The sequence below is a fragment of the Cucumis sativus genome (genome assembly GCF_000004075.3).
Source record: "Cucumis sativus mitochondrion chromosome 1, complete sequence".
Taxonomy (NCBI): Eukaryota; Viridiplantae; Streptophyta; class Magnoliopsida; order Cucurbitales; family Cucurbitaceae; genus Cucumis; species Cucumis sativus.
Window position 1 is genome coordinate 813,467 of NC_016005.1, and position 16,534 is coordinate 830,000.

Sequence of the window (16,534 nt, forward strand, 5' to 3'; positions counted from 1 at the left end):
GACCGAGGTTCAAACAATATTGACAGTGGAAATTCTCCCTCGTAAGGCCTGCAGAACCAAAGAGAAAAATCTCTGTTTTAGTCTTCGATTTCATTCATTCTGGGTTTTGAGACCTGATAGCCCACTGCCTTTGCTTTCCTTATTCAATGGTAGAAAGTCAAGTCTTCCATTATTGGACTAAGAAAGACTTCCGCCTTTCATTAGAGTAAGAGGTGCTTAGCCCTCTTTGCAAGAACTTGGGTTTAGTGGCTTAGCTCTTTCTCTTGCTAGCTAACCCGTCCTCCGTCCGTCGTCCTCTTTTCCATACATTTGTTTTGGATAGTTTGATAAAGAATTAATAGAGGCTGAATGCAATATGAGTTGCCGATACATTTGTTTTGGATAGTCTTTCGTCATCATTAAGATAGGTACGGACTCTAAAACGTGGGCTTATCAAAGTATGAAAAAGAAATGTATGGGATCCTCGTCCATTCAATCTTTCTATTCATAATTTCTTTGAAAGCAGAAAAGTGATGAAACAAGAAAACGAAATATAGTGAGGGAGGGCTCGCTCGCTATAAGCCTTGGTCGATGACGCTATCTTTCTTACTTACCCCGATCCAATCGAAGAACGGATCCACTAGCATTCTCAGCTACAGGAAGGGCTTCTTCCACGGAAAGATATCTAGAAAGCGCACCCGAGCGTAGAAAAATACCTGCGGATTCACACCTATCCAACTGCCAATGCTTAAAGGACATCACTATATATATCTACGATAAAGAGATTCGCACTTCCTAGTTAATCTCGTATTAATCAGAGCTTACTTACCAATCAAGAGATGACGCAACTTCTGCCACTTATTCAAGATCAGACTCCCTTGCTCCCTCTTTCAGTGCTCATTCCTATTTATGTTCCCCAGCTTATCGTACTGACTCAGCGGGGACTTATTCAACTGCCTCCGCCGGAACAGATCGAATGACTACTAAAGAGAGAGTTTTCCATGTTACGGGGGTTTATAATGAAAACATTTCTTCTCATTCAAAAGAGTTACGTGAAATTGAATAAATAGGGTTTGGACTCATCGATAAATCCCGCCGAGAAAGTGGAATCTTTGGAACGTCGATAAACGGTCTCTTTTAGGATCAGTTAGCATTTGCTACACATAGACTTTTTGTGCTGTGAACTCTTTCATCCTTTTTGGGGAACTAGGGGGAGGGATCAACCACGCCTTTCCCACGTCATCCATTTTCTTCGGACTGTGCTTTTTTCTCATTTTCTCTTTTGAAATACGCAACTTGAGTTCGTATTGCTGACAAAGACGTGTTCATCTTTGGGCTTAGATTTCTTAATACCCGCGAATAAGACTCAGGAAAAAGGTTCACAGGCGCATCCATCAAAAAAGAAGAGATAAGGCTTGAATAGGAATAACTGGAAAAAGAAAGAAAGCGAGCGTCTTTGGTGCTTCGGCTTCTTCCATCTTTTTCTCAAGTGATCATTCTTTTGCCCATTTAAGGAATGGAGCCCGAGAGTCCTCAGAAATGTCAAGGGCGCGCAGCCTAGCGTGTGGATAGAGGGCACACAGATCTTTAGGTTTTTGAACGATTGCCGATAAGTTCAGTTCAGGGCTCAGATATGGGGAGATAGCTTACCATTGGGTAGGTCATCATCTGAGAAGGATATGGCCATCGGTGCAGTGAGAATTCCTACATATAGGTCGGTGCTTTCTACAGGTACCCGGGCATCGGACAAAAAGGGATTTCAAACTTCCTGGTGCTTAGGAGGAGTTTGTAGGAGCTCTAGGATGGATATGGAGGCTTGGGTCCTATTGAGTGAGTTGTCCTAACAAGTCATAAGTTCTTGGCCTCTCTCTCTCTTTCTTCTTGTGCCGTGTGCTCAGGATGGGAGTACCCTACCTGACCTAAGGATTGTCCTATTGGTCGTCATCAAAGAAGTTCAAAGGTAATCCCTCTAAGCCAATATAATATGGATGTCCTTCTTTCTCCTAGATAAGAGGCTTTCCCCATTAGTGCGTGTGTATCTAGTAGCTGGCCTCCTAGTGGCTATCCTCTTTCTTTCAGTCCTAAGCTAAGTCCCTCTTCTTATGTAGGGGCTTCTAATCTAAGGTACCTCTGTCCCTGGGAAAGTCTTGGATTCTTCAAAAGAGCATTCTCAACTTCTCTGTTTATCGTCCTCTATTTTCTTTGAATTTTGATTGAACTGAACCTTCTTCGATTTGAGTATATAACAAGTAACCTAATAGGATAACTAACCAGGAATCAACGCGCGTAGTTGCGATAAAAGCCACTTCCTTCTCTTTGTGCGCAGAATTCAGTTCTTTCTTACCAAAAAGAGTTTCCACCAGAAAAGGAAAAGCGCGCAGTCCCCTCTTTCCGCCTTCCTACCCTTCCCCGCAGAGTCCTTCCTCAGGGCTCGAACCTGCTGCAATGGACCAACTCCTCATTCTTGGACCGAATGAGACCTCTATAGAAGTTGTGGACTAATATGAACTACTCCTCACTTCGCGGACTTTCACGCTCACAAGGATTGGAACCGTAGACATTGGGTAATATATCAGAGAAAAGGGGAATTATTTCGTTTTATTAAAGAAAAAAAGGGGATTCGATTTCTTAAGTAAAGATAAGGATAGATTTAGATAAGTTATCTAAACTTTATCTTCTTCATATATTAAACCTTTTTCATATATTCAAAACTCTATCTTCCTTTTTCTTATATTAAGCTAGCTAACAACTGAACTAAGAGCTATTATTTCTTACGATTATATTACACACGACTGTAAAGACGCGATAAAGTCAGCCACCCGGAGGAAGGATAAGATAGGCAGCACGTCAGATAAGATGATGAGGAATCCTTAGACTTACGGGCTGGAATGTGCCGCTTCGCTTAGTCGACTGAAAGAGAATCGACCTACTTCACTGTGAATGCCGTACTTCATCCCGTACTCTGAGCTAAAGGTCATACTGACTTCCAGAGAAAAGTGAATATATGGATTTCTTTCGTTTTCTATCTCGTTCGTAAACTAAATCTTCCGCTTATCTGAGCATTGAGCCTGACTTTCTTCTGAACTTATATAAATGCCTTTCGCCGCTTCGCGCCTACTACGCGGCAGAACTGGAGGCAAGCAACTCATATTCATTCAGCCTACTACGTCCAGAGGAGAGGAGGCCCGAAGCTTTAGCTGGAGGAGGAAAGGCGCGGAGCGAAGCGACTGTTAAGGAGCGCAAAGGAAGACTCTGTAGGAGCCGGAGTTAGGAGTCTTAAAGAGCAGAACCTACGAACCGGAGGCAAGTTACCCAAATAAGAAGAACGAATCTTGCATTCAGCCTCCGGACGGAGCGAAGCGACTGTTAAGGAGCGCAAAGCGACGTAGGAGTCCTCCGGAGTGTTACCGGAGGTAAGGGTCAAAGAATATGGATCAGACTATTAAGGAGCGCAAATCGACTCCTACGCCTATCTTAATGATGACGAAAGACTATCCAAAACAAATGTATGGCAACTCATATTGCATTCAGCCTCCGGACTGTGAAAAGTCAAGTCAAGAAAAAAGAAAAGAAGAATTCACTCATTAACTCGAATGAAAGAATAATTCTGATTTCATCACCTTGTTCATTGTACTCAAAATGAATCTGCTAGATTGAAGACGGAGGGAAATCAATGATTTTGCTAGGTTTTGCCCATAGGGAAGTAGCAAGAAAAGACAAAAAATCAGTCAAAAAAGTACTTTTATCGTAGAATATCAATATGAGAAAAAGTCCTATTTTGCTTCAAAAAAGCCGGGAAATAGCAAGGCATTGTCCTATTTGATTTTCGAAATGAACATAGTTTGTGAAAACTTAGAGTTTCTGGTCCGGAGAAATACGGGTCTATTCTTTATTCCCAATGAACAAGGGCCTAGGGGCGGTAAACAAAGGGAAGGAACTCAGCTTCTGCTGCAACCGCTACGTGGGCAGAAAGGGATGCCCCTTGCCTCTCCCTTCTCTTCTGCTGATTGAGCCTAGCTTCCCAACCGACCTATGAGAGATAGCAGGAGGCGCGGCGGCGGTGTAGCCTTTGCTTCGACCTTGAAATCTTCTTTGAACCTTGTTTTCATGTGAATGCGGTGGCAGCAAGTTGGAACCTTTTCTCATTTTCTTTGAAGAGGGAGGGGACAAGATATGTTAATTAATTAATCAATACGCCTGCCTTACGAAAGAGAGACCTTACGAAAGAGAGAGAGCTCCCTAACCTAGCAGAGATGAGGCGACTTCTGCACAGCTACTTCTTTTTTCAAGAGAGAAGACTCAATTCATGACACTCGGCCGGATGAGCTTACTCATGTAACTGAACGAAGTGGAAAACCCGCAATACGAGAGAGAGCGTCGGACCCGAGGTCCCCTCCTTTACACTGGGAAGGCGGGCATACGGGGAGCCTATATATACGGCGTATACGGTTCTCGTGATCGATCCGGAACTCCTTAACCCGCTACGTGGGCTTTCCTTCACTCATTCTCCCTCTTTTTGAGAGAAAAGCAAAGAAGAAAGCCTATCAAAAGGAGGCTCATATTGCTCAGAAGAAGAATTGCATTTTGATGCCTTCTCCATCGCTTGATACTACGCCTATCCTTTACCGGCATCTCCGAGACCGCGGTCCACTATGTTCAAGCTCCATTGGGCGCCTGGCGTCCAAATTGTGCTAACTCAAAGATCGAGATACAAAGCCAGAACTATCTCATACTCAATTCTCATTGAGTTCTATTACGAGATTTCTCAATTCTTCTTTCTTCAATTCATAGACCGAGCTCATCTGCACCCTTGTTTTTCTACGAACTGAAACATAGCTTCTGAAAGAGGAGACTGATTCCTATGCTACAGGGACTGATTCCTCTGGATCCGGATGTGACCTTTTCTTTTCATCCCCTTCTTCTCTGAAAAGCAGTTCCATTCCTATGAGCCGGCGACCACTCAATCTGGTTTCCGATTGAGGCGCCCTACTTTGGAGAGTTTTGAAGCACAAGAAAGCCGTTGGTCTTTGACTCTCAAAATGGGGTTTACGGGGGGGTGAAGATTGTGTTCACATCTTTTCTTCTCATCTCACTTTGGGATCTCGTTTTCACAAAGGCGTTAGGAAAGAGATAAGGCCGACGGCCTAGGTCAAGAGATCTAGCAAGAGCAGACTCTTGTTCAAGGACAGCTTCCACAGCTACAACGGCTTCTTCTGAAAGTGAAAGAACTGAAACATCGTCCCCTGCCGCTGGTCGAGACGCTGCCGGTTCTTCCTATTTGGATGAGAATTCCCTATCTGCCTCCCCTATTGATTGATGTGAAAATCCGCCTTTTTACCGCGTAGGAGGTGAAATGTAATATGAGAAGACTTAAGAGGAGCGCACACTGGAGGCACGGAATCGACTACTATACTAAATAGGGTTCGAAGAAGATCGACTGTGTTGGAGATAGAGAGATTAGAAGACTCCTACTACGTGGCACGGAATAAGACGGCAGAGAGAGGAGAAGTACTTTTGAGCTCTTTCTTTGCACTCCTTAACAGTCTCTTCTTCTCGGAGTATTCGTCTTCTTTGCGCGACTATCTTTCTCTCTTGAATTCATGCGCTTCGCTTCTCATATTTCATTGAACCTTCAGTTTCATTTTAGTAGGTTGTCGCTTCGCTTCGCGCCTGTCGAGTTTCAGATAAAGAGTCAAATCTTTGAAGAAAGAAGCATTGACATTAGAATCCGAGTCAATTCATCAATCAGCCCTTCTTTCTTTTAGCCTTATCATGAGAGCATTCAACAGCTGCTACTGAAGAAAGAGAATGAACCTCTCCTAGCTGAGTAAGGTAATCCGAAGAGGTAAGTCGGTCTCGCTCTACAACTGAGAATTCCCAGACTGATGACTATCGGGAAGGAGTTCTACTCTGCCTCGTCAACTCGGGTAAGAAAAATCAGCCTACTTTCGTTATAGCTTGAGGCGGCCGGCGTCTCTATCTGACGCGCTAGTCCGTCCCTCTGATCCGAGGAGAACTCTTATTGATTCTCATACTGAATACCGAAAGAACAGTTATGCCGGAGAAAGACCTCTATCTTAGCTGGAGGCGGCGTCTCTATCTCTGAGCAATATTCTTTGCGCCTTCTGGAAAATCTTCTTTGAACGAGAGCTAAATAAGGAAAAAAAGCTTGGTCCTTCTAATAGGAGTCAATATTCAACGCATATTTCATTGCACCTTGTTCATTGATTTCATGCTCCTCAAATTCATAGATTATGCTGAAGGAGGTCCGGAGGACAGACGGGTTAATATGGATAGTCCGGAGGACCTGTGAAAAGTCAAGAAAAGAAAAGAAGCTCATTCACTCGAATGAAAGAATACTCAAATTCTTTGAGCCTTGTTTTTACGGAGTTCATTCCTAGGTTTTGGGCGAGACTGGTCCGGAGTCCTACGTCCGCAGTCCGCAGGATTTATCCGTAGGACTATCCATTAAAGAAAGAAAGGTCCAGGGTCCGGAGGATTCTTATCCGTAGGACTATCCATATGGAAGTAGGACCATCCGTAATTAACAGAAGTAGTCCGGAGTCCGGAGGATTCTTATCCGTAGGACTATCCATATGGAAGTAGGACCATCCGTAATTAACCGAAGTAGCAAGAAATCATGAAAAATCAGTCAATAAAGAATAGACCTCTCAATATCCGGAAAAGAAACTCAAACAAGAATCAAACGATGTTCATTTCTGGGATAGGAGTTCTTCTTTCATTGCTATTTCCCGGCTTTTTTGCTTCTTTTTCATAGTAAATCGAAGATTTCTATTTAACGATAAAAGTACTTTTTTGACTGATTTTTCATGATTTCTTGCTACTTTATAGGCCCAAAACCTAGCAAAATCTTGTATTTCCCTCCGCGGATTCATCTGAAATCTAGCTCTGAAATCTAGCAGATTCATAATTCTTCTTGACTTTTCAATTCTCGTTAATGAACTTCTCAACAAGAAAAGAAAGAATTGAATATGGATAAAGAAGTCCGAAGGACTGATTGATGCTACCTACCGCCTTAACTACGGCTACTGCAACAACGGAAAGGGATGCCTAATCCTCAGGTCTCGTCAACGCATATTTCATTGCGCCTCATCCCTATCTTCAGAGAAAAAAAGAGAGACTGATGACGATTGGTCTTCCTCTCCGGCTTCCGGTTGATCTTACCTTGATTCCTCTACTTCTCATTCCAAGTCTGCCTCTCTGGATCTTGCTCATTCAACAAAGACCCGTGGGTAAAGATATGGTTCACTCGGGAAAGAGAAAGTCTTTTCCTACTTCCGAAGTGGTAGACTAGATTAGAGTTTTCCGCCGGGCTCAAGGCTTTTCCTTTCCACTAGGCGCACCGCTACGTGGGCCACCAAGGGGGCATATAATTCGAGGCCCTACCATGAAGAATGGGGACTCCCAGATAGACTCCAAGATCTGCTGTCAACGGGATACCACTTGAATTACTCAATTCCGCTGCTAGCTGCCTACTCACATTAGGCGAAAGAAAGAGTTTAGACTTCCGCGGGCTACAGGTTCTCACGCCAATATGCTTTGCGCCTCGATACATTCTTTTAAGATTCTCACTACTACACCAGGTTTGCGCCTATTTGCGTAAACAAGACGAAGGAGGGCTTGGCTTGGCACCAGGGTGGTTAGATACCAGATTACTTTCTCCCTTTCTTCTTTGATACTAAGCTTTGCCCTCGGCATTCTCTCGCTTAGACCCCGTCCTCTTCTACGCATCGCTGACCTTGATTTCAATCCTTCATCTCATCCTTGCGGCACACTGGACTATACAGAGGTTGGCAAGAGTTTTTTTCAAGACGGAATTCATAGAACTAGATAGGGATTAGGATAGGGATTCTGAGGCCTAGAATGTGAATTGGAAAAGCATTACTCAATCTCATATATATGTCTTATTATCATAACCTAGGATTCATGATTCACGAAGATGTAAACCTCACCGATTAGTATAGATGGTTTAGTTGGTCAACCATAGAGGGGGAGCCCGGCCATATCCTTTCCTTTTCAAGAGAGAGACTTATACCCATTTGAAGCGGATACGTCCATTCCAATGGCGGCGCTGGTAGAAGATAGGCTGTATGCCCTCGGTACCTGGTGCTTTGAGTCCCTTCATAGAAAATACGGCGGGTGCAAAGTTCGGTTAATTACGGAAAGTCCTCCGGACTACTTCGGTTAATTACGGATAGTCCTACTTCGGTTAATTACGGATGGTCCTACTTCCATATGGATAGTCCTACGGATAAATCCTCCGGACGTAGGACGTAGGACGTAGGACGGGTGCGAAGGCGCAAAGAATTTGCGAAAGAATATTGCTCGAAGATTGAGAAAGATTAGACATTAGGAATAAAAGGAAGAAGAAGAAAGCCTACGGCAGCAAACCCTGTCCGTTGGGGTGTGATCCATTAGCCCTTTTTTCTCCACGGGCCCAGGAAGCAAGTACTTACTGGAAGGGGTAGCATTGGAATGGATAAGTCTTGCTTTCTCTTTCTTAACTTAAGTCGTTCTTTCTTCGCTCGATTCTTTCATTCATTCCTACCCCATCCTTACCGTGGGAGCTCCATTCGACCCTAGTTCTTCCCCTGATCTTTCTGAGTAAATGCCCTATTTACACTACACCGGTCGACAGGCTTGACTGTCAAGGGCTGGAGGTGTAGAAGGGAAGGAGAAATTCAAGACTTGAACGAGAGCTAATATGACAAATACAAAGAGACGGAGGCTTTGAATAGGTTTCACTCATATTGCATTGAGCCTTAAGAGTCTAGTCAATATTCTTTTCACCTCCGGACAGGTCCGAAGGACAGACAGGTTAATATGGATAGGACTGAGGACGGGATTTCAGACTAGTCCTTCGCCTTGGATCTGGGGACCTCTTTTATCCATAATATGGTAGATTTCAGACTACTCCTTCTATAAATTCAATGCTCCTAAGTTTTGATAGGCTTTCTTTGAACAATGTAGATGATCCCGTCCGAAGGACTCTAAAAAGGAGTCAGAAACCGCATCTTTGCAAATTAGGCGCTCCGCTCGTCTTGAGCCGTCCTCGGGACTATCCATTATCAGATTCCTTATCAATTGATTCCCCAACGATCCCCATATTCATGTTCAGAACCGCGTAGGAGGCTCAAAGGATATTGAGGCGTGAGGTGCAAAGAATATTGCGATGTAGGCTCCATAAGACAGGGATATTCTTGGATTTCAGACTCCCTGATGGATATAGTCCTTCGGACCTGTGGCGCCTCTCATATTTCATTCAGCCTCAGCCCGTCCTCCGGACTATCCGTATGAACCTAGCCTTCCACTGAAAGATGCGTCTTTTCCGCTTTCTTTGTTTTTACAAAGGTCCAGGTGACTGATTTAAATCCATATTCACGAGGCGTAGGACTATGAAATCTATTACAAAGGTTTGAGAGGCGCAAAGATCTATGGCCCACGTAGTAGCGGTCCTCCGGACTCCCAGAAAGAAGAAGAAGGAGCGGGAGGCGCAAAGAATATTGCTCGAGAAGTCTCCCACTATTTAAGAATAGCCATATTGACAAAGAATATTGAGAATTTGAGGTCCTTTTTCTTTTTATTCCTTTCAATGAAAACCGCCCATCCAAGCAAAGGGAGAGGTTCAAAGAATATTTCATCCATATCCATATCCTATCTTTTTCGAGTCCTACTCTCTTGGGACGGATTCCGCTTTCCAAGTCTGCCTCTGACAAAAGAAAGACCAAAGATCCTCAGATAGAACTCTTAAGCTACTTCTTTTCTTTTTCTAAGCGGTTCGCTTTCCGATTCTTTTGCTCGAGCTCCTTCCTTCTTCCCTTCCTCTTTGAGTTACTCTTTTTCTTAAGAGTGAAAGGGACCTATTTCTTCTGATAATGGAATGATTACGATACGGGGGGAACTTAGTTTTCTCCGAGTAAAGGTGCAAAGAATATTGAAGTTCATTGATCACTGGAAGTCTGACTCTTGAAGTTACCTTTCGTACTTCTCTTTATCTCTCTCAGTCTCTTACACAGCCTCTGACCTCTACGTCCCCGGTGCGTAGGGCCGATCCCCGTGTGCCCCACTCCGCGGGAAGACCAGAAAGTTTGTCTTAAGCATGACGTAGGTTTTTGTCTTGTTTAGGAATTTGGTGTCCTTTCTGCCTATCCGTACCAGAGAGCTGCTCCGAACCCAAGTCTGACTCTTACCCGTCCGAAGGACTATCCATACTAAGCACTAAGCTGATCCCGCTCCGTGGGCTGCCCCTCCCACTCTCCCTACTATAATCATTGACTTATTCAAATAGTACTTCTTTCTTCTTTCTCTTTAGATATGACGAAAGTCTTATTCCAAAAACGCCCGCTTTTCTAGGCTGAAGGGCTGGCCTTGCTGCCGAGACAGACTTCTACCCATAAACCCGTAATATAGTGTTGAAGACGATCGTATGATACAGCTAGTAGAAACCTAAAATCAATACTAAAATAGTCCGACTGATCGCCATTCTGTTTTCGTTGAAGCTAATATGGATAATATGGATAGTCCTTCGGACGACTAGAAAGGTGAAAAGAAGATTTTCTCTCAAATTCTCTAATGGATAGGACTGAGGCGCATCAAAAAAAGGCTTTCAGATGACCTTTCTTTTTGAAGAAATAGGATGAATAGTCATCTGGACCTTTGTTCAAAGTAATAGTATTCCGCAATATGCGCCTGTTCAAAGTCAATAAAAGAAAAGAAGAATTCACTCATTAACTCGAATTCAAGAATAATTCAGATTTCATAACCTTGTTTTTACGGAGGGAAATACATGATTTTGCTAGGTTTTGCCCATAGGGAAGTAGCAAGAAATCAAGTCAAATGCCTTCTTTTTTTCTCTATTTTCGTTAAATAGAAAGATGATATTTAGTCCTATTTTGCTTCAAAAAAGCCGGGAAATTGCAAGGCATTGTCCTATTTGATTTTCGAAATGAACATTGATCAGTTCTAGTTTGAGTTTCTGGTCCGGAGAAATACGGGTCTATTCTTTATTTCCCTCCACGAAGGACTAGTCTGAAATCTCCCATATTCACCTCTTTCTTTTTCATTCCCATTTTGAGCTTCTTTCATTATCGTTAATGAGCTTCTTTTCTTGACTTTTCACAGGTGCCATAAGGGATATTCTTGAGAAGCGAAGCGCATTCAAAGGAGAGGTGCATATTGGGAAGGCGATCAGAAGATTGAGAATATTGCGTGACATCTGTGGAATGAGTTCCGACTAGAAACTGAAAGTCAAGCTGATGATCTCAACTGCGTAAACGTAGTCAACTTTTTGATGGATGCCTTCTATCCTTGATTCCGAGACTAAGGAGTCAGAATCGTTATGAAACCGAGTAAACTAGCACTAGGTCTCACACCTCTCCCGGAACTGAGACTTGAACGTCTCGCCTTTCGCCTTTCTCCCTCACTCAGTCCGAGCGGCCGGCTTAGCATCTCAACTTTGAACATTCAGTCTCCTTCCTCTTTCTCGTCGAGCGAGTTCTTCTACTGTCAAAACTTCTTCGGTCCTTTTCCTTTGAAAGAGCTTGTGCCTCTGACTGGAAGAGTTACCACTCATAGCGGCTTAGCTTCTATTTTGTAGAAATCCTTCTTGGGAAAGCAAACCTATCCCGCTACGTGGGCAACAAAGGAAGTAAAGAGGTCCCGCCCCTTCTCTCCTTAGCACAGCAAGCACGAACATAGGCTCGGCAGAGAGAGAGCTAGAAGCCGATCGACCGAGTCAACTCTTTTCATTGGGATTCTTTAGTTAGGGGAATATTTCTTATTGGGATTATATCGTGAATTGGGGATTTCTCCCGGACACATCTAAAGACTGAAGCATCAGAGACTGAAGCCGATACAGGAAGCGCCGAAAGAGAGAATACAGCTCCCCCTAGTTAGGAGATTTTGGATAGCTCTGCGGTCAGTCCTTCGGACCAGATGAGTCAGAAAGATTTCCTTAAGGACTGATTTATGGAATTTCATTCTTATGGCTCGCGTAGGAGCAGTCCACTCCATAAAAGTCAATGGAAGGAAGAAGAAGAAGATAAGACTGCGGTGAAGATGAACGGAAAATCTTCTAATGGATAGGACTGAGGGCGAGACTGGTCCTCCGGACTTGTTTAATGGATAGGTCAACTCATCTGGAGCTTGATTTTTCTTTGATAAATACTCGCAATATTCTTTGCGCCTTTATTCCACTCAAACTTTCTTCTATGTTACCAACAAGATATAAGTCGAGAATCAAGCTCTTCGGATTCTTTTGGACTCAGCACTCCCTCCCGCTCCCTCAAATTCTTTCTCAATCTTCTTTGAGCCTTATTTTACAGATAAATGCGCTTCCCTTCGCGCCCTTTGTTCATTGATCCTTATTAACACTCTACATGCTCCAGTCCCTTATCTTGAGTGTAATAGTTGTCCAGTGAGAAATAGTGCAGCGCCTGGCCTGCACTGCCCACGTTGTGCAGGCTGATCACTGGCGCACCTCACTCATCCTGGAAGACTGCGTCTACGCAATAATGCATTGAAGAACTCTATTTGCTAACCGATCTTCATCTCCGTTATAGGCTTCTATGGATGCCTGAATCATCTCTTCCCGGCCAGTCTCGCTCCAATCGATCCTATGGCCAGCTACTTGGGCCAATTGCCAGATAAACTCGCGTTGTGTGCGACCCTTACCCTCACGGAATGGATGCAAAAGGTTGATTTCGAACGATTGGGAGATAAACAAAGGTCCAAAAAAGAAAAGGTCCAGATGACTTTATCAAGCTTATTAAGTGCTTTCGTCTTATTTATTTTGAGGTTTACACGCTGACTGAAAAGAAGCGCATCCAATCCTTGCAAGTCTCGCTCCTGAGGGAGCTGGTAGAAGAGCTTCCGGGCCGCGCTCTCAATCGTCATTTGACGGGCAAAGGACTCGACCAGCGGCAGAGGATCAAGGGCGAGACTTCCCCAGGATGGAGGAATCCATCTTGAGTCAGAGGTATAGCTTTCTCCTCTTTCATGAGTTTCATAGTCAGAAGAAAGCCACTCTTTTGATCGTTTAGAAAGAGTATTCAATTACTATGCGGTTCAAAGGAATAACTAGAAAAAGAGGAAGAGGAACCCCCACTACGCGGTGCGGAAGCTGCCCACTACGCGGTTGAGTCCCACGCTTTTTCAGTGAGAAATCAGTCGATGAAATTGAGAAGGGACTTAATAGGCTGAATTCAATATGAGTCGACTGAGTAGAAATAGAAAAGTCCAAGACCTAGTTCACGAAGTCGAGATCAGAAGCTCGACCCACTACGCGGTTAGGAAGGAGAGAGAGAGAGAATTCCTCATATGCTCTCCCGAGTGGAAAGGTTTCCTCCCTAGATAGGATAATTGAGTAACCCGAGGCTCATAGGGATTTTTTCAAGCGAGAACTATCTATCTACGATTGGGAAGACCGGCCTCGTCTCATTCATCAATCGGAATTCAGAGGCGGACCTAGTTTAGATCGCAATAAATGCGAGAACCGTAGACCAGATTGAGTAGTGCTCTTTCCCTTCGTTGGGTAGAAAAGAGAGAGGGGCTAGGCAGAGGATCAGCCGCTAAGAAAAGGACCAGAATCCCGAAAAAGAAAGATTGCCACTACGCGGTGAGGACTAGCCTCGCGAAGAGCTAGAAGACTGAGTAGACTGATCCTGGAAGAGTGAGGAAAGACGGGTAGAGAAGTATTTATGCGTAAATACGGGTAAGAGAGGGCTAGGCCCCACCCTTGCGCCATTAATAAGTACTCTTTTTTCACTGAAATAGGAATGAGGTAAGAGAGAGGCTAGGCCCTTACCCTTAAGAGCGCAGGATAAGCCGCTCGTATTCAGTCTACGAATACTTAGAGGTTCAAAGACTCCCAATCCGTGACCCAGAAGACAGAAAGAACTCCTTTTGACTTGACTAAAGATGAACCGAAAATCTCCACTGTCTTTTTTTTAGTGGAATCAGACTCAAGAGGAGCGGTCTCGAAATCTGGGTTAATATGGATAGTCCGGAGGACCTAACGGAGTTGAATTACGAATTAGCGGCTCGACTGAGATGGAGGAGAGGTGCAAAGAATATTGCGTCGCCGTAGGTAGGAGTCTTAAGTCCGGAACCCGAGGTCCGAGGTCGTGGTCCACTATTTGAGACTAAAAGGGTACATCCGCTCAAGGTCCCAGTTTCGAGCAAATAAAGAGGATCTGGTCCCAGTAGAAGGAGTGGCTGGAAAAGGGAAGTTGGGATCCGCCGTCAATTATCCGAAGTTCAGTGGACGGTAGGCTGAAATGGTGAGTTGCGCCTACATTAATTACCTACTTTGACCGCAGAGTGGGAGCCTACTAAGTCTTTCTGATGCGCCCTATTTTTCATGCCCTAAGATTGGATTCGTTTGGACTGTTCGGAGTCAAAGAGAATGAAGAAAGACCTTACTTACGCTCATCGATCCAATTCGGAAACAAAGGCAGAGTGCCGGGTAAAGAGTTCCCGTCTTTCAAGAAGTTAGGGATCTCCGCCCCGAGGTTGGGAGTTTTTGTCCTGATGGATAATACAGTGCATCCATTTTCTTTCATCCTCCCTTATCGTTCATATCAACAAAGATATTTCATAGCTTTCAGAACCGCTACGTGGGTATCGAGGTGGATAAGGCGCGAACAGCAGCCAAAGAACCTACGTTCCCAACAGCAGCATGGGAATGCCCCGGCCGCCTAAGACAACGAGGGGGACCCCCAGGCCAGATCAGTGGCATCCGCTGAAAGGGCAGTTGGTAGCCGTCCTTCGTCTTCTTTATTAACCCGTAAAATCTTGCTTAGTTGCAGACGTTAGGAGCAAAGAATATTGCGAGAACCTCCGGACTATCCATTAGAATTAGACATATTCATATTTTCAAAAAAAAAGGCTCAAAGAAAGGTGCAGTTGAGGAGCAAAGAATATTGCCTTCCACATATTAAGCTGCGACTGAGGCGCAATGAAATATGCGATTGAGAAGAACAAGAACTGAAAGGGCAACCAGCACTGTACGAACCACCGCCTCAATGAACAAGGCTACAAGACCTAGAACTCACTCGATCGGCAACTTCCCTTTCTCGAATTCCTGGAGCAAGAAATGAAAGGGGAGACTGAAAGAGAGCCAGCGTGCTTGCCTCCCTCCGACTGAAAAAAGAAGAGTGCTTGAGGCTAAACCTTCTCGTTATGATAGATCCAACAATGCTGGTTGGTGTTGGGGAGTTTGGGAGTTTCTTTCTCCTGTCTGAACTTCCTTCCTTAGACCTAGAGGTCTAGCTATCCTACTCGTTCATTCATTGTACAATAGTAAGAATCTGCCGCTTTTAAGCTAAGCAACTCCGACTATCTTCATGCTACGGGGACTCAAACATATACTTCCCATTCAAGGGGCTAGAGCGAGCGTAAACCCTTTCTTATCTGACTGTGCCTGCTTACAGTGCTTGGTCGAGTTTGTGCCGACTTTCTTCCCCTGACGCAACTCTCTACTTATACTGATTATTGACCTTCCCCCGTGGTGGGATCGACCATTTGTCTTTTCATTCATCCTTGAAATTCAGTAATTAAGCCTTTCATGAATGAGAGATAGATCGAACCACGGGAGCGGACTAGTGGCGGAATGGTGAATGACAAATGCTACCGCCATAAGAATGGGACCTCTTCTCCTAAACTAAACGTCTCGCAACTTTCTTCTACCCCACTCCTAGGTTCATCAGGCGCCCAATGGTTGAACTTGGTATCGTAGACCTTCCTTCCTATACCCCTTTCTTCTTCTTCTCTTTTCTTAAGGAAGGGGTTGCTTCGTTCATCGCCTAAGGCTGATTTCTGAAAATCAAGGATTAACGCCCGTGCAAACTCAGTGGTTATTGAACCTAAAATTGGACTAGATTGATGAGTTTGATCCTTTCTAGTCAAGGTGGTACGCGTTTGCACTCCATTTTCTGAATCTTTTGTCATTGCGCATGAGGTACTGTAAGCATATGCTTCACACGTCCCGATCGGGAAATCGGTAAGTAAATGAATGGGTCTTGCCCTATTAAAGAGAGCCCTAAACTGAGAATGAATCTTTGACCTCTTGGCCTTCCCCCCCACTTGCTGCAACCCAGGATGAAACCCACTTTCAGTCCATTTTTCACATCTTAACCGAGGGGACGTGGTCAGGCCACTATGGAGGTTCGAAGAAAGGAGACGTAGTTTACGAAGTTGAGAAGAGCTAAGCTCGATAGAGTTGTAGAGTGAGAGGTTCAACTCCTCCCGTCCCAGCCTTAGAATGAAAGAGATATCTAGCTTCCGGCGCTTCCGTCCTCCCTCTCCTTTCAGTCGAGCTATTTCATCCCTCTCCTTTCAGTCGAGCTATTTCATCCCTCTCCTTTCAGTCGAGCTATTTCATCCCTCTCCTTTCAGTCGAGCTATTTCATCCCTCTCCTAACCGCTCCGTGGGAGCAAGTCTGATTCCACTAAAAGGACTTCCTATGGTCGAGTAACTTCTTCCGTATTCAAAGTGAGTCCGTCTCGTCTTTGTCAAGTGACTTGGGATCCATTT